Source organism: Prinia subflava, chromosome 18 (genome assembly GCF_021018805.1).
Source record: "Prinia subflava isolate CZ2003 ecotype Zambia chromosome 18, Cam_Psub_1.2, whole genome shotgun sequence".
Lineage (NCBI taxonomy): Eukaryota > Metazoa > Chordata > Aves > Passeriformes > Cisticolidae > Prinia > Prinia subflava.
Genome location: NC_086264.1, coordinates 5,253,561 through 5,277,908, shown reverse-complemented (window position 1 = coordinate 5,277,908; position 24,348 = coordinate 5,253,561). Strand labels below are relative to the sequence as shown.

At 39.2% G+C, this 24,348-nt stretch overlaps 1 long non-coding RNA gene across 8 annotated transcripts in view; it reads right to left on the bottom strand.

The window, feature by feature from the left end:
* The window catches only part of LOC134559934 (uncharacterized), a 163,036-nt gene that overhangs the window by 129,956 nt on the left and 8,732 nt on the right, over window positions 1-24,348 (bottom strand). Inside the window, exon 1 of one of the 8 annotated variants that reach the window (XR_010082633.1) lies at window positions 20,789-21,027. The exons of the other annotated variants lie outside the window; for them this stretch is intronic. This is a non-coding gene — a long non-coding RNA (uncharacterized LOC134559934). Of the gene's footprint in view, window positions 1-20,788; window positions 21,028-24,348 lie in introns of those variants that run through there. 8 annotated transcript variants of the gene reach the window in all.

Sequence of the window (24,348 nt, the reverse complement as noted above, 5' to 3'; positions counted from 1 at the left end):
AAATTAGAAGATGCCCAAATTATACCCAAGGCAACTATGTAAGGTACTGAACTATCTTTGTGAGTAATTCCACCCACTCAACTCCCTCACAGGCAGCCTCCCACTTTCTGAAGGAAGTCTGTGTTTTCTGTATTTTCCTAGAAATGATAAGAAGTAAGAGTGGGATTTGTTGTAATCACAGGGGTAAGCTGCACATCAATATTCTGTAAGACAGAAAATCACCAACACTGTTAGAGGCATCTCTCAAGTGACAAGAGCTCATTTATTCCCTTTTCAGTGCAGGTTTTCTCTGAGGAGAGAAAACCCACAACAAAAGCACAGCCACTGATGCAGAGCAGTTATTGGCAGGGCTCCCCTGAGACAAAGTCACACACACAGTCCCGTGGAGGATAATTCTGCACTCTCCCAGACCATTTCTATCTAACAGGGAGAATCACTGCACACTCTCTTCATGTGACAATACACAAAGAACTAGACCAAAGAGTGACAGCAGAGGCTGTCATTAGAGTGACATACAGCAATACTGCCACAATAATTTTTCCCCCTGCATCATTGCTTTTCCTGTAATCAATAGCTGAATTCTCTGTGTTCAAATTGCCTTTTCAGAAGTCCCTTTTACTGAAAGCTCCTCTCCTCGGAAAGCATCCTGAACTTTCAGGAGTCATTTGACCAGTAGAAAAAGAAAATTGGGTTCAAAGCTGTAAAACAGCAAGTGTCATGTCAAGAACAAGAATTTGCAGCAGGTACTGTGACCTGACTGGTTTACTTATCAGTATCAAGTGCAACTACTAGTCCCGGAGATAACATTATTGAAATTCCAGCAGTGCATGAGCAACATGCTGAAACTTGTTTCCTTGCACAGTTTACCACTAAGTAATTCTTACAAGAAATTCAACATGCTTCTGTTCAGAACTGGAGTGTTTTTACTTTGTAGACTCAGAATTTAGGGTTCCAGAAGCCAAGTGCAAGCCACCGGCAAATATCAGGGAAAATAAACTCCCCCGATTTTGCAGGACAGAGAATCCTCATGAGTGGGACCTCTGTATTTCCAGTTTCACAAGTGGCTGGAGCAAAGAGAAACAATAAGGATTTTCAATTGATTTGATGGAAACATTTCTGATGATAGCCATTTATTTTCACCCTCCTCAAAATGAGCCATAATTTGCCTTGAATTCACAAATGGAACTTAAAAACTAAACATCCAGAGTTCAAACACCTTCACTTTCTCTGCCAAGAGATGGTTTAGACCATTACAGAAGTTCCCAAGGAGGAGCATGTCTGCAATAGCATTTCTCCTTTCAATAACTGCATCTCTTAAAGAAATTCAATAAAAAGCAAAAGAGAATGAAAATTAAAATTGGGGAAAGTGAGTATCCTAGGAGGGGAAATGAGAACAAAACCATGCAGGCTTATGCAGCCAGCCATCTGCAAAGCTGAAGGTTTCACAAAGAAAAAAAGCCTCTACTGTTCCTGAATCAATGACTTCCCATTTACAAGCGAGCTCACTCTGAAAGACATTCAAAATGGCTCTCAAGGAATCCATGCCAACTGTGAGATCTGTTTTTTCAGCTCTGTCCCCCTCCCCTCTTTCTTTCCCAGTCACAAGGATGTAAGTATTTATCAGTCCTGTATCCCTGCCAGCATACACTGGAACGAGTCAAAGGGACCTGGCACTGAATCACAGAATTTGTGTCGCTAATAAATACAGCAGGCCCCTTCCATTGTTGATTAATTTTGACTGAAATCTAAACACCAAACAACAAACACTCTTCTGAACTGCTTTGGTCCCCATTAGTTTGATGTGTTTATTAGACAAGACTCTATTCTTTCAAGTTTATTAACAACAGATTAAAGTATCTGCAAACAAATATAAGAGTTTTATTATTTAAAGGTGTGGGCACCATACACTAACATCTTTAGGATCTGACAATAAGTAAAACCAAAATTCCCATATAAAACTGTACTTAGGGTGACAAAAAATATCCCAACTAGTTAAAGTGCAGCACAATGCCAGCCCTCCACCTTTTCAAAACTTTCAGCCCAGTAGATAGAGTACACAAAGACTAAAGATAAATTTTAAAAGACACGAGAAAAGCAAAGTGTAGGTGAACCACAGAAATAGCACTAGTTCATAAAGGATTCACAGGAAATAGGAGAGGTTTGGTACTTCTGTAATATACTTTGCAGGTAAAGAAATTCCTCTGAATTACTTTTGTTTGCCAAATCTACATACAAACATTCCAGCAGGTCTTAGCAAAACCATCAAATCACTACTAAACCCCACAATTTCTTCCCCGCAAGATTTTATATCTTTCAAACAGGTGTTTACTGGGCTGAAGCATCTGGTAGCAACTAAGCAAAGCAAAGTGTTCACAAAACATTTTTAAACCTTCTAACCTGAGATCTGCCGGGCTGGGGGCGGCACTCTGGAAAGAGACCTGAGCATCCCAGTGTACAATGCATCACCTGCAAGCTAAAGAAGTCCTTACCCCATTCAGCATTTCTCAGGCTACACCTGGGATGCTATGCTCAGTTTTGGTCCCCAATATGCTAAAAAGACATGGATGGGCTGAAGAGGGTCCAGGGAAGAGCCACAAAGATGATTAAAGAACTGGGAAGTTTGCCGTGTGAGGAAAGCCTAAGGGAACTGGGAAGTTCAGCCTGGAGAAAAGAAGGCTTAAGGGACTTTCAGTCTTTAAAGTGGTGGCTACAAAGAAGATTTAGGAAGAAAGAAGAAAAGGAAGATGGTGATTCCTTTTTTATGAGGAATCACATGGAAAACATATTACATGGTTACAAGTTCCTCCCAGGGACATTCTGATTGGACACGAGAGAAAAATTTCCCAGTGAGAATAATCAGCTGTCAGAATATTTTCCACAGGCAAGTGGTAGATTCCCAAGCATGTGACAGTTATAAGATGCAGCTGCACTGAGTGCTGGGCCATCTTGTCTGGATCATGTTTTTGTGAGAAGTTGGACCAGATAATCCTTGAGGTCCCTCCCAACCTGGTAATCTATGATAATTCTCAAAATATGCCAAACTGAAGAACCTAAAATCAGAGACAAAAGCTTTGATAGGATGCAAAGGGTGAGTACAGAAGAAAAACACAAATATTTATCAATTTTCTAGTAACACTATCTAAGACTAAACAATAATAGGTTATTTCCCCTAATTTCCTGCTAAAAATAAAAAATTGCTTTTGACTACTCTTATTTTAATTCATAGACTGTTAGGATATGTCAATATGCTTTTTGTTTCTGTCCTAAATTTTATTTTACTTATTCCTCTTCAGACATTCACATGCCTTTGAGTTTACATGGCAGTAAATTAAAGTGCATCATTATTACTTAAATGGATGACAACACTAAATTTTAACTCAATCAATGATCAAACCAAGGGCAGTTCAAAAGGAATAAAACAAAACCTTCCTTGTTTGATGCACTGAAGTCAAATTATAATTTCTGCCTCAAGGAAAGTATGATCCATGACCATTAGCTGGCAATATCATGAAAATCCATACTATTAGATTTTTTATCTTACACTTTTCCAACCCACTAAAATTCCAGCCTTCTAATACCTATGCACCCCCAAAAGATTTGGATGAGAAGATACAACTGCAATTCCTGAGGTTTTAGTATGGAAGGTCAATGTGAGCTGCCAGAGCAACTGCGGGAGCCAAGAGCTCAAACTTGGCCCTGACTTAGATTTTGGGAATAGAATTCTGCACCAAACCCCTCCATATTTGCAGAGAAATTAATATTGAAGTGGTGCTAATCTCATCTGTGTTTTCCAAAGCATAATATTATATGCTTTATCCTTTTCTTTTACCCAGGCCAACATTTTTCTTTTCTGCTGTGATTGCCACTGTACATCAGTCAGCTCTGTGCACTGAGGGGGCTCTCATACTTAAGTCTTATGTTACTCCAGTTAATTCAAAACTAAATAATAAATAAGACCAAATAACTAAGAAAAATGGTCACTGTTTTCCTACAGCAGCAACCTTATGCTTCTAACAGAAAATTTACTTTCTCATGGCACTGCTCTGTCACTGGCTTTATTAGAAATTTCTGACTCCCCAATAAATAATCCTCAATAAACTGTGATGAAAAGTTTGCTCTATGGATCAAATAGTTAAGTACCCAAATAGCTTTTCAATTTAATGGGCTCCTTCAAGCATTATTTCAATGTGCTATGTTGTCATAACAGTGCCTATTACTTGACCATAAACTCATTCAAGAGGAAAAGTCATGCTGATCTTACCGAGGCTTATTAGCCTTCATTGTAGATTCAAATTTTATAATTTATTAATCTAAAGAAGAAGACTACCTAATAGAAACTTTATGGGATTGAGGAGCTGTTTATTTTACAGTTTCCAAAATATTTGGAAACCTTTTGGCAGAAAATCTTTCTATTGTTTGGACAACCTATCTTCACAAGCAGATGTGAATGTCATTACAGGCAAGACCTCATAGGAGAGCTTTACATTACAGGATTATTTAGTAGGGGGTTTTGCCACCATCTTCACTCTGGCTTTTATTTTATACAAACTATTTCACTTGTTCCTATTTAAGAAGGTTGAAAACAAGCATTCATCCTACTTTTCTTTAGCTTTTTACTATGCTCTGCTACCAGAGACTATAATTGCCATAAATCTGATAGAATTGCACTGGAAAATAATCTTTTCAAATTTTCACTGGCACACAAACACAAACTACCAGCTAAAGCTCACCATACACTAGTTAGATGTATCCAAACAGCTGTAAATCTAGTTTTAAAGTTTTATATCTCTCACTGATCTCAAATGAAATATTCTTGCTACCTTTTCCTGTATTATTTTAACATATTTATATCCTATAAGCCAGGCCACTCAGAATCATTGGTCAATGTCAATTTTTCCATGAGTTGGTAGAACTCAAACCCATAGGAAAGCTCTCCAGAAGGATTTCAGAAATTCTGCAGACTACATCAGTCCCACTGATTTGAAGGACCACATCTTAAAAAATACATCTTCTAAAGTTCTTTTGTTCAGCTGTGTTCCAGGAGCTGCTGCAAGGTCAAGAGGAAGCAATATATTAAACATCAAGCACCTCAATGGGCTTTTCAAGGAATTTCCAAACCAGATATCTTGTCTTTAACTAGTCTTCTTCCTAAAGCCAGTGCAGTCACAGAAGAAGGGAGGATCAGTAATCAAGTCATGGAGATATTGATCTGTTAATTACAACAAAATACCTGGAAGATGACAGTCACACGTTGACAGTTTAGTGGTGGGGAGGAGGACAGGCTCCTGTGAAGAATTTTGGTTGCTCAAGGAACACAACCGCCTTCAACAGCAGTAGCTTGGTTTAACATTAGCACTGGTACTGTGTTATATCTCCTTTCCTAAATCCTCACCCAACCTTCTGACCTCTTCAAGCACTATAATTTTCTTCATAATAAATCCGTGAAGACCCCAGACTAACCTGGAACAAGAGGTGTCTAATAGTCCCCTCTCTAATGGATGAGAAAGATATTAACAGGTTAAGCTTAAGATAGTGCCATGAAGCAGAAGAATTCCCACTCTCTTTTCACTTTAAAGAGGGAATTTTATGGGTTTTTTCCTGTGGTCAATTTGATGTGCACAGCATTAATTTTGAAGGAAGCTAACACTGCTAATGAAGGATTTTCCAAATGGCACAAAGGAAGCATTTAATTACTTTTGGGCCTGTTGAGCCCAAAGCCTAGTAAAACAAGTCAAAAGTGAGTTAGGAATAATAAAACAGCATTGGGTGCTTCACTCCGATACCCTAAGTGAGATGGGGAATTTGCATAACATTTTAATGTAGAGTAAAACTGCAACTCCTGAGGTTAAGTTCTTTCAGCAACACACTAATGAGACAAACACCTTACAGCTAACCCTACTAATGATCCTATGTAAAAATTTAAATGGGGATAAGATTAGACAGGAAATTCCTCTTTTGCATGGTGAATTAGGAAGATCTAAAAAGATCTGCAGTGCCTGCAGAGGCATTGAAATTACAGCTCAGATACAAGAAATACTGAGCTCCTTATGTCACTGAGCACCACTGGTTACTGTGGTGCTTCATTCAATGCCTAGGTTATAAATGTCCATTTTTAGATTCTTGTTTCCAGGGATAATTCACATACCTCTTGTTTCATATGGCTGTATTTCCATGCACGTTCCTTTCTCATACTAATATATTAATACCTGCAACTTTACATCCTTTTATTCCTCTGTTTATTAAACCCAGCAAATGTTCAGTAAAGTATGTCCCATATAGTTTTGTGTTTCTATGCCACTTGACAGAAATTTGTAGTTATATAAAGCAATTTACATTATCCAGCATTCTCATGGTAACTGATGTGAATTAATTCATTTAACCTCGTTTTTTGGGGTCTGTTAACAAAATTTTTCCAGTTTTTGTTTGTTTGCTGAGACCAACATTTAGTCGTTCTAAACCAGTTCTAAAACTGAGTAACGTGTAACATTTTTACTTGTTCTCAGATCAAAAACATTCTGTTAATTTTAATTTCTACCTTTAAAAATACTTCCCTGAATCACAAACTGTGGTACCACTGAATAATGTCAAACTCATTTTATTTGGCACTTCTTTGCTCAAAAGGGGATTTCAAGATCATCTTCTGAAATCTGTCTTGGTGTACCCCTAATCAAAGAATTTGAAGATTTGGTAGATTTAAAACCTATCATGGGTACTTCTACCCTGAAAATGTGATTAAATAGGGAATGAACAACCAGACATTTACAGGACAATTGACACTGTGCAGTCAGTGGAGAAAAAAATTCCTCAAAAAAATGACTGAATGCTTTTTTGTTTTTGTAAAGATAGATTACCATTCCCCATTACTTCACAAACCCTCTTCCTGAGAACAAAATTTTACCTTTTTGTGTTCCCACTGACCACTGCTTTTTTTTGTGTGTGCTGATTCCATTTCATAATGAGAATGATTAGGTGTCAGCATCCTCAGCTTCAAATTAATAAATATATCTTTTGCTATCTGTGCAATACTGTTCATATTCTCCTACAGTGCTGTTCCCATGAGGAATTCCTTGGGGCTAACAGCTGGATTGCCAAACCTCTTCTCCTGGCTGCACACGTCCTACAAATTCTTGTGATATAATATTGCTGTTTACTTATCTTTTTCTCCAAATATCAAGCATAATCTTGCATAGATTATCAGAGTTGGCACGGTTCCATGGCCTGTCCTGCACACTGCAGTTTTACAAGGTATCAGTCCTTTTGTATCGGTACTTTTAGCATCAGGGATTTTTCTGCCAAGCCCTGGCACATTTCTGTTTCTTTCTCTTGGTTTAAAGCCCTGAGTGCTCATCAGCAACTTGAGGAAAGTTCTTAACAGCTCTGCCCATCGAGTTGCTTTCAGACAACCCCTTTCATCATCTCTGATCTTTAAAAAGCAGCACAGTTATGTTCAGTATTCATATTAATCCTGACTAGTTGCCTGTAGTGGTACAGAAAAGGAATAAAAGACAGTAACTATTAGATTTTCATACACAGAAGAGATCTATAATGCCTGAGATAACTGCAAAGGTAAAAAGGGGGGCTCAGATTGGCTTAAAAGCAGCAGCAAATTCAGTTTCACGACTTTATTTGCAGGTCCTAAATATCTTATTTCTATCTTATTGAAGATAGTTTCAGGATTTGGGAATGACCGTTCCAGGTTCTGTACAAAGCACAATTATAGATACTGCTCCCACTGCACATTACTTAAGGCAATTTAAAAAAATTAAAAAGGAAAAAAGAGACACCACACCAGAGCAAAAAATCCCACACTCTCATTATAGGCTTATTTGGAAGTAGGGTTAATCAAGATTTAATCAAATTGCTGAAGTTATCAAGGTCTCTCACAGAACTGCCCAGAATCTCATAGGAAAGGGACTTGAAGTTGTTTCTGGTCACCAAGCTCCTCCCTCTACAGAACATTTCCAGCATGGTGTCACACAACTGACTGCAGGGGGATGGATTCAATAGCCAAAAGCAAGGAACAAAACCAGAAACCCCTCACAGGGATTGGTGTACATGTTCCTATTAAATAATTTCAGCCACCACTTACATAGTGTGCTACCCGGGCAAGCCCACAAAGGGACAGTACAGCAAAGACATTACTGTGCAAGCACAAATTTCATTTTAAATCAAAAAATTTTGCCACTGTTTCTTTCTGCCTGTAAAAACAGGCAAGGTAGTGCAATATGCTACCTCAGTCTGGAAGGAAGAAAGAAAAACTTGGAATTTCATTCAGCAGTGATCTGTCATTTATATGGTCTCCCTCTGGGTCTAACACTCTAATGACATTCTGAAAGACAATTCAATAAAGAAATGGAAGCTGAGGCTGTATCACAAACTGTACTTCATAAGCTATCAAACTTCAGATCTGTATATTTCAATTAATCACAATCCATCATATCATATGTACATTGGAAAAGGTATTTTAGATTTCATATCAGTCACCATAATTAATTTAAAGAATTAGAGTCATGACAGGCAATATAATTAAAAGAAGAAAGCTTAAAAAGAGTTGGAGGGGAAGGTTGTTGGGTTCGAGTTTAGGGAGCTTTGTTGGGTTTTTTTAACAATATCATCTTCCAGTAACTTTCCTGTTTCATCCTATTCCATCTCAGCCTTGGAGGTTACAGACTTTGCTTCAAAGAATTTCTTGGCACTCTCATAGTCATAAAACAAATATTCTATAACTTCTAAGATCAAACACACTTTGGCGGGATGCAAAATAGCTACCTCTGCTCCAGTTTGGGCAGACTCACTTGTAAAGGATTGAATTTTTGCCTCTGCACCTGAGCAGCACATGATGTGTCATGAAATATGCAGGTCTTCATTAGGCTTGCCTTTCAGCCAGACTGTGTGTCCTTCCCTAGAACTGGAGCTAACATCTATTGGAATGTGTTTTTCCAAGAAGAGTCAAACTTGACACAGGATCCATAAGAACCTCTTGTACTGCTGGAACTCATAGAATGCCCCATTTTAATACTGTAAATTTTGATTTTAATGAGTTCCACTCTCACAGGCAGAGACTGTCTGCTAAGGATTGTGTGCCAAACTGCTGTATTTTTTGAAGGAAGAAGTTCTTATTTTGGAAGACTCTTCTAAATTTAGAAAAGAACAATAGTTGTGGATTTGTGTCCAGAGTCAAAGGGACTGAAGTGATACCAGCACAAAAAAAAGGTGGATATGAATAAAGCCTGTATATCTTCAAGTACAAACGTCTCCTCTCCTTACTCTCCTTTACTGTCTCCTCAGTAAAAGTGGACAGACAGGAGTAAGTGTAAGGATGAAAGGCAGTTAGAAACCTTAATATAATAAACTCATAATATAATATAATAAATATAATAAGATGTGTCTGTATAAACACATAGACACACATCTCCTCTAGTTCTTCCAAAATATAAATTCAAAATTTTGTTCTCTAAAAAACAGCAACTTGGAACAGAAACATTTTTCAGGTTTCCAAACTAAACATTCAAACACTGGTTCCCAGCAGAGTTCCTGCAGTAGTAAGTGCCATGGAAAAAAAGCAAAAAGAAAATTCACAAGTTATTATTCAAAGCAGGGCTTTAAAAACATGCAGCAAATGAGTCACAGCGCATGTTGAAGACAAAAAAAATTAGCAAACACAATATAGAATTCAGTAAGCACTGATATTCTCAATGATGTTGGAATCAAGGAATTTCTAGAGGAAAAGTGTGGGCTAACAGTTTTGGCATTTTGCAAATTGTTGCAAAGTAAAGCATTCAAATGTTCTTAAATACCGTTTGGGAGCAAGAATACAGATTCAGAAGGAAAAAACAAATTGATGCTATACTGACCAGTTTATTTTCTGACTTCTATCACTTTCCAATATAATTTAAAACTATGAAACTTCAACATGACTTCCTCTATACACTTATCATGTCAACAAAGTAGAATTTGATAGAGATTATTAACCTGTCTTTACAGTTAATTTAATATACAGAGGTGAAACAAGCTGCCTAAGGTCAGAGAAACTGAGCTAGCAAGAGAAGAAAATATCCAGTTTTCCTGAAAGCAGAGATCCTTAATGGTATTTAGTGCTTTGCCACTTATTAGTCACATAAATATAAAAACTCATTTTTTCCCCCACAGTTACTGCTTCACTTATCCATACACCATGCTAATGAATAGATTTTACATGTCAGGAGGAACTCGAGGATTGCCAAAGGGAGTTATAACAACTTTAATGATAATTAGACAGTATTAGGTGAGGAGAAAGGATAAACAGGGCTGGATGAGAGGTCTCAGTGCTCAGGTGAACTTGCTCTCCCACATAACTTACAAGCTTTCTTCAGAGTTCGCTGACAGGAACTTTGAGGGAAAATCATAAGCTGATTTTAAAAAGAACCCAAACCCCAACAAAACCAGCCTACTCTCTATGAGCAAATATTATCATCTTTTTTATTACAGTAACAGCCAAAGACCATGGTGGATCTGTTTTACTGAGTATGCAGCAAGAAAGGTGGTCTTTTCCCCTGAAAACTTTATAACCCAAATAGATCAGGCAGGGCAGGTACAGAACATTTTCCATCCTACCAACAGCTCTCAGCACCTGAGGGCCACCGTCTCACCTTTTCTGCTGAAAGCGAGCACCTTCTTGCCTACTTATTTTATGGAAAAACACTGTTCTAAACAGAAGGTCTCCAAAATACCACAGGCAGAGAGTTGCTGACCTTCAGCCTGCCTCAGCCCACCCATGCTGCAATTCCTCAGAGACCTCTTATCAGAATGATATCCTTCATATTTTGTGGTGTAGAACAATGAATCTCACTACTCTTTCTCTTCAGCACTCTACACTTCCCCACAGTGTAACTCTTTGCAGAAGCTCTTAAGAGGTGACTGGCATTTAGATGACAGAATATTGCAAATGTCAGGGCTGTACCACACAATGCAGCCATCACAGGGCTGAACATCATTGAAACATCATTCCCATAAATCAAACGCCAGCACAGTTTGTTCCGGGGCTGTGGAAACTCTGTGCTTGAAGGAGTCCAAGGTCTGACTGAGCAAGGCTGAGGTGGACATCCTCCTAAAATGCCAGATTATGAACCTACACTACCTGCTACTTTTCACCTTTCAGCAGTATCCTGATCCTGAATGCTTCACACGCAATAGCCCTGATTTTACAAGATCATGTCAAAATCAATGTGGTCCCTGGCTGGTGATTTACTCATACTGAGCCAACAGAACTGAGACAAGACCTAGAAATAATAGGAGCTTAAGTAGGGATCATTTCACCTGCATTGAATATTACTGTCTCTGGGGTTTTGAAAAATAAGAGTAGTATTTTCCAACTGAAATTTACAATGGGAGCTTAGCAAGTCATCAGCCTTGGATTTAGGAAGGTTATAAAGACAAGATAGTTATCCACATGAGTTCTGTCACTATCTGTGTTCTACTGTCTACATGTTTCTCTTCAGTCTCTCACAAAATGGACTGGAAAAACATACTTCTATAGAGAAACAAACTCTAAGGAACACAAAATTTATTCCTCATTCATCTCTTCTCACTCTTTACCAGTCCTTTTTCTTCATTGATTAAAAGCAGTCACACACGTGCACGTTCCACCACCCCTTTCCCTCACTCTTTGCCTTTTCTCATCTCTCTTGGTCTATTTTCTGCCAGCTGTCAGAGATAAAATTATCTCTCTAATTCCCTCTGACTTAACCATTCTCCAGTTATTTTCCAGCAATATAGTTTCCTCCCTTGCCTGTCACCTTTGAGTTCTCTTGCCATCTGTTACTCATCTGAATGTCTTCAGAATTTTTTTTTCAGTATATACAGTCTCCTTTTTTCCACTATTTTGGAATTTAGACCACATAACACTGGCAGTTATTTAACTCTTGCAAAGTATGTACAGTAAACAGAGGTCTTGTAAAAGACAGTAAAGATGACAAAGTAGTATTTTATTTTTAATCACTACATTGCAACTCTGTGGGTACATTTAACACCATTTGCAGCTGTCAGATTGGCAAGCTCAGGCAGGTGAGGCAGAGGTAAAAGGTCAATGCTCCTTATTCTGATAGAAACAGAGGGAGCCTGATTTCTTTTACAGATTTTATGGGACTGTCATTCAGATCTCAGTTCAACATGACATTTATCTGTCTGTTTCCCCATTTCACATCATCATTGTGGCAGCTTTGTAAAACAGACCTGTCAAATTCTCTCCTCACTTTCAACCTTCCTCCAGCTGTAAACAGAATGTACTGCACAAAACCCTTCTAAATAAATCTAGAGCTTATTCAGTAGAAAGACCCATGACCCATTAGAACACTTTGCATTTCCCTTGGCTTATGTGAATAGCAAAATGAGAAAACCAAACAGAAAAGATAACTGCGCTCTGTTAAAAGGTAATCCCTTGGTATAATAATTGTCTAGCAAGTTGGAGTGCCACAGCAGGCAGAAATCCAGTCAGCATTTAGTAGTTATGTCCCCATTTATTTATGAGAATTATGCTCTGCCATCTCTTCAGACCCTTAAGAAATGTTCCTATTCCCCAAGGCTTCAGCTATATTTATAATGCAGTATCCCCTACTATTTTCCCAGTGTTATGGCAACAAAGAACATAGTATTTAGAGAGCTCTCAAGTTCTGAGCAGGCCGGGCAGCAGCTCTGCGTGGCCCTGTCACACGCAGAGGGCACAGGCCGGGCATGCGTGTGCGAGGGTGCGCGTGCCTTTGGGCACACATCAGCCAGGCCGGCAGGAACAGCCGGCACAGAAAAGGCACCACAGGGTGGAGGAAGGGCACTAACAAGACTGTGTTTGTTTCTTCTCTAAACCTCCTGGCTAGAGGCACTTAATCACAGTATAGATTAGACTGTGCTGACTCATTTAAAAAAGAACCTGAAATTCAAGAAAGCTCACTTCCTTCCTACTATTTTTTTTTAAATGATAGAATGAGGCTTAATTCACAAGGTCATTGAAAGCTACAGAAATATTTCTTTCCACCTCAATAACCAAGAGACTCCTATGCATGCTTCCACATCTTTTAATGATTTTTCTTCACATCAGTAAACACAGCAAGGCTGGGACCCACCAGAGAAGGCTCCATGTTTCTAACAAATATGTTTTTATCTAAATGGAGATTCAGCTCTTGCAATGACTGCAGTTTTCCAGCACATTCACTTTGCACCAGCCAGCAGAGCAGAGCCCTCTCTCACACTGCCACGGTCCTGGGCAGGAGACTGCAAGGTTTTGTTTTCTCACTCAAGCTAGCTTCTGGAAGTAAGTACTAACAGATGAAACCAAAGTTCACTGAGCTGTTAAGTGCTCCACTGAAAGTTTTCCAAAATTAGCAACTGTCATGAGTCCTAAGACTTGATCAGGATTCTCTGAAGATTGTGCTTCCACAACAGTGCTGCTCAGTTACTGCCCTGTCAGCAGTACCACAGATGTGTTGCCACCCTGTCATTTCTAAAACTACTAGAAGTGGGTGAAGGAGACATTTATCTTCTTTTTTGTGTGTTGCACATATGTGCACATGTCAAAAAGTCATTGGGGCATACCAGCACTTACTATAGACAAGAAGAGAAATAGAGCAGGATCATAAGACCTATCCCATGCTCACATCCCACCTCTCCTTTATATGTTCACACTGCCTCCCCCTCTGGCAAAAATAAGCTGTTCAACCTTCATAGGCAAAGGAAATTCATGTAATTTAGTCAGAATCCAAACTTCTACTCTTGTCCAGCAATGTATCTCATTGTGTTTGCCTCTATTCATCTAATACAGTGGACATAGAGAATGGGAAAATATTACTTTGGTAGAGAGTATTGAAATATTAAACGCCTGTACATTTCTTGAGTACTTGAATATTTTTTTCTGGATAATCACAAACCAGGCTTCAGAATCTATGTTTCAAACCTTTTCAAAAAAGTTTGTTCAAACCCTAAAGCAAAGGGGGAAAAAATAAAAGGGATGGGGAGGAAAGAAGGAAGAGAAGAAGAGGGAAATACCAGTGGAATTGAGCAGCTGGGTAAGTAGTTCTCATCTGGATCTGAGTATATCCAGATACACTCCAAGTGCCAATTGTGCAGTAAGCTTGATAATAGGTCTAGCACAGGAGCACAAGAGCTACATACAAGAATGAAGACTTCTTCCCTTAAGAAGCGGACTATAAACACAAACAACTTTCCCAAAACCACTAAGCAAATAACAAGTACATAGATCTGTGAGCAAGTCTGCAGACCTGAGCACAGCTCTTGCAGGTTATACCTCTCTGCTTTTATCCAGCTGGGGTTTTTTAAATTACTTTCTACCATTGTCTGAGGGAATTAATTGAATTATCGGGGGGGAGGGAATTGCTACATCCCTTTTGTATAAATGACCCATTGCCCTCTTGTGGCTCCCCCATTTGGAAGCAGACTCAAAGTGTCCACAAGAAAATTGAGAACAGCCCAAAGCAGTCTTTTTGTACCTTTTAAGATTTGCCTCACCGAAGGAAATGTTGGCTTATGTCCAGGCCCATGATTTACTGTAACCTTCCAAAGGAACATCCAGTTGACTGGAGTGATTTATTAGCCATGCCAAAAAACAAAGGCAGGCGATACTTCTGGCATGTTCTGTTTCCAAAGGCCCAAGCATAATAGGAGGGATTATGCCTCTGTTTGCTATTTCTACATTCAGAACCTTAGAAATGCTGTTCATGTCTCTTAAGCTTATTTGTCATTCAACATTTTTGATGTGACTCGCTGATGTGTCAGAAATTGAAACCCCATCATTGGAAGGAAATTGTTGTTATCCTCCCAAGTAAGAAATGCAACTACATTTGGTCATACAAGCCTTATTGTACATACCTTCTCAAATACAGAAATCACATTATAGAACCAAAAATGAACCCTCCAAAGACTGAGAAAGTTACCTCCTAAAAACCAAATCAGAATACATGGAAATACTCGCTAATTCAGTACACAGGCACAGGTGTAAGTGGCATGAAATAAGCAGCAACATGAGAAGCTGGAATCTTGCTTTTAAATAACTCAGTGTGATTTTCGATTCTGTGAGTTCTGATCAGCACAAAGATTTGTGTCAACTGGCATGAAAAGTTCTTTCTATTTATCTCTTCCCTCCTACTCCCTCGTATCTCATCAAGGAATTCTTGGCACTTTGCTTGGCACACCTAGATTCTCAGTAGCTGTCCCTCATACACAATCATCCACCTTGCAAAAGTGTTTTCCAAGTGATAGACATGAAAACAGTAAGATGAAGTGGAAAACAGCAACATAAAGTGAAAGACAAACCAATCCTGAATTCACATAGTAGACACATATAACTAAGAATCACTTTATACTATCTCCATGGTAAAATTTCACAAAATATTGTGACACCAAACACATTGTTTATCAGATTTCATGTCATCTTATTCAGTTGCAAGTTGCTCATGCTTAATCACCATGAACTTCCGGAGATCAGAACTTACTCATCTAAGTTGCTTCACTTCCATTAGCTGACCATATTAACAATATGTACAAAAGCACCATTGAAATGCCTGGATTAATCTGTGGGGTCATGCTAAAGACATTTCAAGTCCATCCTCTTACATCAACTGAAAAGTCTGAGCTGAAAAATAAAAAATATTGGCATTTACAATGTGTCAAAGGTATCAACAATTTATTTTTGCTTCCTAAATTTCTACTCATCACTGCCCAAAACTTTAGATGCAGAACTCTGTCAGATGAAAAAATACTAAGTTTAGACACACTGAGGTAAGAACGTGATAAACAAGCACAAAGTAAGAAATAACAATAATAACAACAAAAAAATTTAAAAATTTCAAAAAGAGAGAGACAATTGATGAACACACAAGTCAGGTTTGGTTAGCAGGGTACTTAGGATACAAGACATGCTGCTTGATCTCATTGTTTGTGATTACAAACCTCAACATCTGGCTCTCAGACTAGATGCAAATTTGATGGCAGCTGTTTGCAAGAATCACAGAGGACTGTTTTTGTAGTTAAAAGTGATTAAGGCAAGTTGTTCATTTTGCCACATTTTTGTCACCCTCCCATTTTGAACCATCACCCTTCTGCCTCTTATCTGTCAGTCTTGGACAAGACAAGCCATTTGGTAATGGCTTACTCAATTAAACCTACTCCAAATGTGCCCTCATCATCCTAAATTCCTGATCATTCCATCCATTCTCCACTTCCAATTCAGAGGTCACAGCTTATAGCCAAGGCCACCTCATGTACTTTGCCGGTGTAGTCTCAGCCCAGATGTGACCTTGGAGACGGAATCTCCACAGGGCATTTTGCACTCCCATTTTGCCCTGGTGGCTGCCTCCAGTGCTGCAGAGTGACCCCAGAAGAGTATTGAACCTCTCTAGCACACCTTAATACCATACACATCCTATGGGAACCTGTTAAAGCTTATCTGAGGAGAAGAAGGATCAACAACCCCCTCTCTACTCCCATACCAATGAATCCACACTGAGGGTATAAACCATTCAAAGTGACATTTCCCATCTGATCCTGTGTTAATGTTACCTTCCCCCTTGTCTGGGAATACAGCCTTTGGAGAGACAGCTCCTGCAATCAAAAGTCAGTTGCCAACACCACAACTTTCATCCAGCCTCAACTATCCATTCATTTATGAATATCCATCTATTTATAGATCAGAAAAAGTTTAATTTCACACATTATAAAATAGACCAAGGCAAGGTTGGACACTAAACAACCTGGTCTAGCAGAAGGTGTCCCTGCCCATGGCAGAGGGTTGGAACCGGATGATCCTTAAGGTCTCTTCCAACCCAAACCATTCTGTGATTCATTCTATGACCAAGAGTTTGTCTCAATTTTAGGAGCCTGATTATATCCATTTCCCACATTCCGACCTAAAAGAAGGGAAAGAGCACACTCTGTGCTAAAAATATCTCAGCTCCTACATTTCACTCTTGAATGAATCTTTTGACAAAGGAATCAAAGGATGCTGGATGCTAGTTGGTGCTAGTAAATTAGTAAATTAGTAAATCTTTCCCCATCCTTTCTTCTTTCTTTTTTTCTGCCTGTTGTTGTAAAACAGTCCACCTTCATTCCCTAAACAAGCAAACCAATTTGCAAAACACTCTGTACCAAAGGGGCTGCAGACAAGCATGTATTTTAGCCAGCTTAACATCCTGAGCTGCACTTGAATTCATAACCTACAGGCAGATGACTTCATACCCTTTACCAATCCCACACGCCATCTGGTCCCAGCTTGGCACTGCCATCGAGGAGCTCCCTGCCCTGTGGCTCTCGCACAGCTGTTGTGTTCATAACCTCACAACTAAACAGAATTTCTGCTTCTGTTGTGATTACCCCGAACTTTGTGTTGCTACTCAATATGCCTCCTGACATTTCCAGGCACCATGACTCAGTCAATTTCAACAATGCCCTATAGACATATGGCAATAAATAGCAAATTTTCCAGAAAGTAATGAAGAGCACCCGGATTCCCGAACGCCCTTTTCAGCTACAACTAGAAATGAGTGCTGTTCAAAAGACTCTTAATTTTGTGGAAACATGCACTGAACTTCTCTGGATTTCAGATCTGGCCATGCTGTCTCTAAAGGGCTCACCATAGGCACCCCGGGCTTCATAGGAATATCTCCCAGGCTAAAATCACAAGACCCTTTTCCTTCAGCAGGAGGCTGACGCAGCTCTTATGTTCCTCCATAAAATGGCCTGAGGCACATCTTGGAGCAGTACCTGTTCCATGCAGGAGAGGGCAGCGATACACACGTGCACACACTTGGCAAATAAATTGACATGCATTTGGGCACACTTCCTTTGAGAGTCTGACTCCCCTGGAGGTTCAGATGCTGCTCATGATCACGCAGTTAAATCAAGGAAAAATTCCATTATGGCATATGACAACCTCAACATGAATGCAGGTAGACTGGTGCTAAATTAAAGGAATGAAAAGTGTGAGGTGGAAAAGCAATTGCAAAAGGCACAGGATATACTGATGGGAGAAAGAGGTTGAGCTTGGGAGAAAGCAGAGATCTACAGCAATTTATCCTTTCTTTAAGAGCTGACAGTACAAAATTTTATTTAAATATAGACACCCACAAACATTAGATGGGAGAAGGGGGTAAAAAAGGAGGTTCCTAAAGCATCCAAAGCTGAAATCTGCAATCCACTTTGTCATTGGACTCTGTAGCACTTTGACATCTAAACACCAGCATGAATTCAGATCTGGAGTATGTTTCAATAGGAAGTTAGTGACACTTGAAAAACCTGAAAAGACTTCCTCCTAAAACTCTGTTTACTAAACTTTTACCAAATCTTTACCTCTACTTTTGGAAAATATCCCAACTTCTTCCCATAGCAGAATTATTTCCAGGAGACATTCATGTGGATTATGGTGTGGGTTTTTTTACACAGAACTCACAGAGAAAACTTGAAGACAAAAGTAATACTCTTCAATATAAAACATCATAAATTTAACAAGCATGATTCAAGTGGACTACTTCACAAATAGAAAGGAATCAAGATGAACTAAAACCAAGGAAACGCTCTCCAGGCACCTCTGGTGTGCCCAGTATAAACACCACCAAGATATATTTAATACACACCTTATGGCAAATTTAATAATAATTTATTTTAATAACAAATTTGTACTTAGCTAGTTTCTAGGGGAACCCTACAGGTGCACTGAGAAGCCTAGCACATCCCACAAAACCTTCTCAAGGGTGAAGTTTCATAGCTGGGGGAGGCAGGAAAACCCAGCACCCAAGAGTGCTCACCTCACTGCTAAAACAAATGCAGCCCTTGATGCAAACATGTTCTGCAAAACTCCAAAAACTGTCACTCAGAAGTAAAGGAAGGAAAATTGGAGCTGTGTTGACATTCACCTGCCTTGTACATGGGCACCAAGCTGACTGGTATAAAGCTAAGTGAATGTTTAAGCTAATGTTAAGAACCTACTCATTTAAAACAAAAATATAGTAAAACAAAAACCAAAAACAACAACCAGTAAAAGGATACAATGAAAGAGCAGCTCAAATATGCAAAGAGTACACAAAAAGATCTCTATTTCAGCAACTAAACTGTGGTAACTAGAGCTGTATCAACAGTACCTCTTAGTGGCCACAGTAATCTGCTACCAAAAAGAGGGAGGAAGGAAGAAAAAAAAAAAAAAAGAGAAAAAAGCAAGTCATTAGTAGAAACATAAGGGAGCTAGAGAAAAAAAAAAGAAAAAAGTAGAGGGATTTGGTACCCTGTCCTGGAATAAATTTGCAGACATTGATCCAAAGATAGTGGTTTTTCCCCTTAATCTTTTAAAGAGATGTATGTGAACAGATATCACTCAGCTTGCGTTCTCTGTGCCACATGCCCACACTTTCCAGAAGCCCTGCTGGCAAAACTCACCCCTCAAAACTCACCCTTGAAAACTCATATTTAATATGTTTAAAAGTATAAAACCCACTGGAAACATTTCAGATATGTAAAGTGAGATCCAAACCAAGGTAAATAAACTTTATATTTCTTTCCATGTGGGCTGGGGAAGGGGCAAATGGGGAATTGAATACACCTATCCATTTAAAGTGTATCTAGACATTTAAAAATAACAAAGCATATTTTTGACATCCCATGCTCCACTTCTACAAGCTGTGAAAGATTGCCAGAGAGCTGTAGCAATGACTTGTGGCCAGAGGAAGGTGGAATCTGAAGATGACAGAGGCAGTGGTAAGGGAACACTTTTCTTGTCCTTCCTGGGGCATCAGGACATGGATCATGAAGCAGGAGGCACAGCCTCCAGAGCACACTGCTAAGGCAGAGCTTGTAGGCGCAAGGGATAGAGAATACAGTGGCTTTTGCAAAGATCAAGACTGTACACTACAATACAATTAAAGCAGTGACGAGAGGAAACTGTGAGAACCCCAAGTAAAATCTTCCCAGATGTAGCCACATAGTTAGTGGAAGATATGGAATTAAAATCAAGCCTGCTGCCACTCCCCACCTCATTAAGACAACACAGGATACCCTTTCCCAAGGGCAATGTTATCGTGCAACATCTTCCAATCTTGATAAGCTTGGAATTTAAATTGAACAAATTTGGATTTGTTCAATTTAATACAGAAATAAATAAGCTGACCACTAGCAAAGTTTAAATTAGTGTTTCCTTGGAAAATGGGAGCATTCAAATTCTTCTACCTATCATTTAACTGCAGGCTGGAGTGGTAAATATCCTCTGACTCTACCTCATGCCTGTAAATCTTCCAGCCAGTCATTAACTGCCTGGTAAAGGACTGGCACCTCATATATTGTCACTTAATTATGCTATGCTACATTGGGCTTCCTAGGAGGCACTCATTTAGCACAAAAACACCTCTAAAGAAAACGATGTAGACAGACTGCCTGAGCCAAAGACGATGAAGAATGCTGCTGACAGGGGAATAGAAATGACAACTAAAACAGCCTTTGGAACGGAAGGAGAGACCGTAGCGACGGGGAGAAAGAAACCAAGCATGGACATTTGAACCATCAGATAAACAGCAGCTGACAGAACATTTTAGATTTGGAAGGAGAGGGCAGAGGAGGAGGAGGAGAAGTGCACCAAAGTGGAAATAGAAAATTACCCTCCTGAATGAACGAGATGTGTTTGGAATGAGTCACAGGGGAAGGCGAGTGCAAGCATCAGCAAGTTGAGAAGCTGACTGCGCGGTACCTTGCTCCTGAACCCGGTCCTCAGAAACGAGAGACGGCTGAATAAACACAATGAGAAAAACAGCCTGTTCTCACTTCCTACCTTTGCCACGCTGAAATGAAATCGCTCTCTGGGCACAGTCCTACAAGCACAAGGAAGGCACCGCCACTGCTGACTTCAACACAGGCAAAGGACATTCAGCACCTCAGAATTGTCCTTCCCTCTTCTCACTCCAAAGAGATGCTTGGATCTTTCCTGCTATGGAAGGAAAACCAAAGCTCCTCTGGTACAATACACACTGGCTTCAGGACCTATTGCCAAAAAAATCCATAAACTGAGCATAAAAGAGCCAGATCGGCTAGGGATATGACACAATACCAAGGCTGCCACCTGGCAGTAATACACACACTTCCCTCAGCCACTGGAGCCACTGTGGATGCTGCCATGGATGGAGAATTTACAAAGAAATCTATGGGAAGGTAGAATTGGATCTTTGGCTGCTCCACAGCTGAGAAGGATTTGGAGTATTTAAGATAACAAATGGCTGCAGCAGAAGCTTTCCTCCCTTCCCCTTTGTAAACAGCAGCATTTCTCAGTCTCAGTGACATCTACCAAACTGGAAACCACCATCTTTCAAAGCACAGATGCAACTGCTTGCTTGGCAGCTTTACACTTAACTCTGGTGTCATTCAGCTACATCAAGTAACTGGACAAAGTCAGGAATTATATGGAAATTGCCATGATTGCTAACATTCAAGTAAGATCTTTTTCCCCTACAAAACCAAGTTTTCATTTGATATTACCAAATTTAGGGTGGTGCAAATCAAGCTGGAAATTTAGGTTCAGAACCTAAGGTGCATATACATCCCTAACTGGATTGAAAAAAATTGTCTCAACTTTTTTCACCCCATCTGCCATTTATAAATTCATAGTTTCTACATGGGAGGAAATCCCACTTTCTAAGAAAATACAAATAATGTGGCAAGCAGTGAGAAATTTGGTTTGCTCCATATCTTTCTTTCATTCATCTCCTGAAGACTGCTCAGGAAAACCTGCTTTGAATCCATGGATAGTAAGGAATTAGGGGCACAGCTTGTCTGCATAAAAGTGTATGTTTACTATCATCACTGCAGATAAGGAGCCTCCTCAGCTCTACAGGTGTTTGCTGAATAACTTTGTGTTGGTACCTGTGCAATGAAGCAGGCACTGTTAGACATGCAATTGCCTTATGTGCTACTGAAATAATCACTACAAACGGCACCTAAAGGATTTCTAAAACAAGAGGCAGCACTGGTGTGTGTCCCTCCGAGCTGGAGAAAAGAAGTGACTTGAAATCTATCCTTTCCCTTTCCTTATCTCCACATCACTTTGCCAGCAAAGGTCAATTACATGCTCACAAACAACCAGCTCATAGAATTTGCACTATTAGCGAAACCTTAGTCACCAGTTCCGGCAGCCTGCAAGTATAAAAAGCAGCAGCAGTGCAAGCCTGTGTTAGAGCTGGTCAGGAAATTATACCCCCACTTCCCAGCCCACACAAAAGCATTTTAGGAAAATGAACAATTTCCAATTTAATCGGAGTTTCCAGTTTACATGCAGAGTTAAATTTTGTTTGGTTTTGGCAACTAAGCCCTCTCCTCAGTTCAGTAAGTTCTAGTGTTTTTTGAAGACAGACTAGAAATTCAACCCAAGTGGAAAGTTTTCATACAAGTTTTTTATTTCATCAGAAAGTGTTATTTCTCCCATCCCACAGACTTTTGACCAAATTAACCAACCAGCCTCACAGGAAAAGTCCCTTTCAACACACAGGACTTCTACCTTCTTACTTATTATTACACACTCGGTTCACATTGTACTGCTCACCTCCAAGAATCAAAATTCTAAATATTTATCCTGGGCTTTTTTCATAGTATTACTTGCAAAGGTTGAAATCAATTTGTAAAACTTATTCTAAACTAGTGCAAATATGTTTTGAAACTTTCATTGTAAATGTCATGGAACAATGCTGATACCAACATTTTGGACAGCTTTTTACAAGTACTAACAGTACACAAAATCTGAGGAGATTAGCATCTCTCTGCAAAACTAAAGGCAGATGACAAGGCTTCAAATAAATTACAGCAGCATAAATCTGCTCTGTTTTCAGGTCACTGAGATCTCTGGACACACCCAAGGGTTGTCTTTGTTTCTTATTATAGGGAAAGAGAAGAAAAATTCACACAAAGGTGCTGTATACAGGAGTTTCCAGATCTTTGAGTAGTTCCACTTTTAAAGAAGGTGAAAAAAATATATATAGGATGCAAACACAGTAATTGCCAGTCAGATTTATTATCTATCAGAAGATATTTGTATTCCTTCAGGTGACAGAAATGTCCTTTAGTACCTGGTAGTTTTCAAACATAACTGACAAAAATTGTCCAAACCAGAATCTATAAGTTTTAACACTTTAAAATGAGATTTGTCTGATCTCCTCAGTGCAACTTTTACCTCCATTTTGCTTGCAACCCCAGCCTACAAACCTCCATCAAAACTAGCAAACTGAAAATGGGGTAAGATAATAAAAATCAGAGCAAGAAACTGCTCTGTGTCTACTCCCTAACACAGATCCCAATTTCATGGATCCCTATTCTTTTTTGATAAATTAATGTCCAAGACACCCCAAACTGCAGCTGAGTGTTGGAGGTAGCCAAATGTCTTGGCCCAGCAACTTCACAGCAGGATAGGATCTTCAGAGCAAACACATGCTGGGCTGGGACTTACTGTTAATGGGACAATTTCTCAGTGATCAAATCCCACCAGCTCTAATGGAGCTACCTCGCTGAGGATTTGGCCACATTATTTTTATGTTCTTTCCCCTGCTGCTTCCTTAACCACAGTTTAAGTCTCACCTTTTAGTAGAAAATTTCCACTTGGAGAAAATCCAGGCCCTGTTTCTAAGGAAAGATAAAGACTGTGGCATTAAATGATGTGAAAATAAATCATCTTCCACAGTACTTCCCTCAAAGTCTCACTGTGCCTATTAGAAGACCAAATGATACCTGTGGTAAATATCTGAACCTAACTAACTGTGATGGATATGCAGAAAGCAGTTTATGCAGTTTTTATAGAAGGCAAATATATATATATATTTAAAAGAGATTTAACAGTTGCATGACAAGTTATATGTTCTGTAAAATATTGTTTTATGGAATATGCTCAGGTCATCCCAATAGGGGAGAAAAATCATAACTATTTTTCCTTGCTTTGTTTTGAAACAGTAAATATTTTCACCCTGAAGGTCATTAAAGTGCTCACTATATAGAGATTACTTATTTCAGCAGCCATAGTTAAGTCACTTATTCTTGTATTTATCCTTGTGCTTATCAATATTCTACAGAAAGCTGGATGTTCCTATGTAAGATCACATTTTATTAATCTATGCTGAAAAATATGCACCTCATGTTTGCAAAAAATTAGCCAGGTAATCACTTAACAAATTGCACCATATTTCAGATTGGTCCACAGATACCAAAAATATGCTTTATCCCTAAACATGGTTTAGCCCAAGTCTCCTCATCTCAGCAATAAGCAATTTATTAGGTACTTCCAAAAGAGTTTCTCTATCACAATTCCTAGTCAAACAAACCAGGAGGATAATACATTTAATGTTATCACTCAGGAAA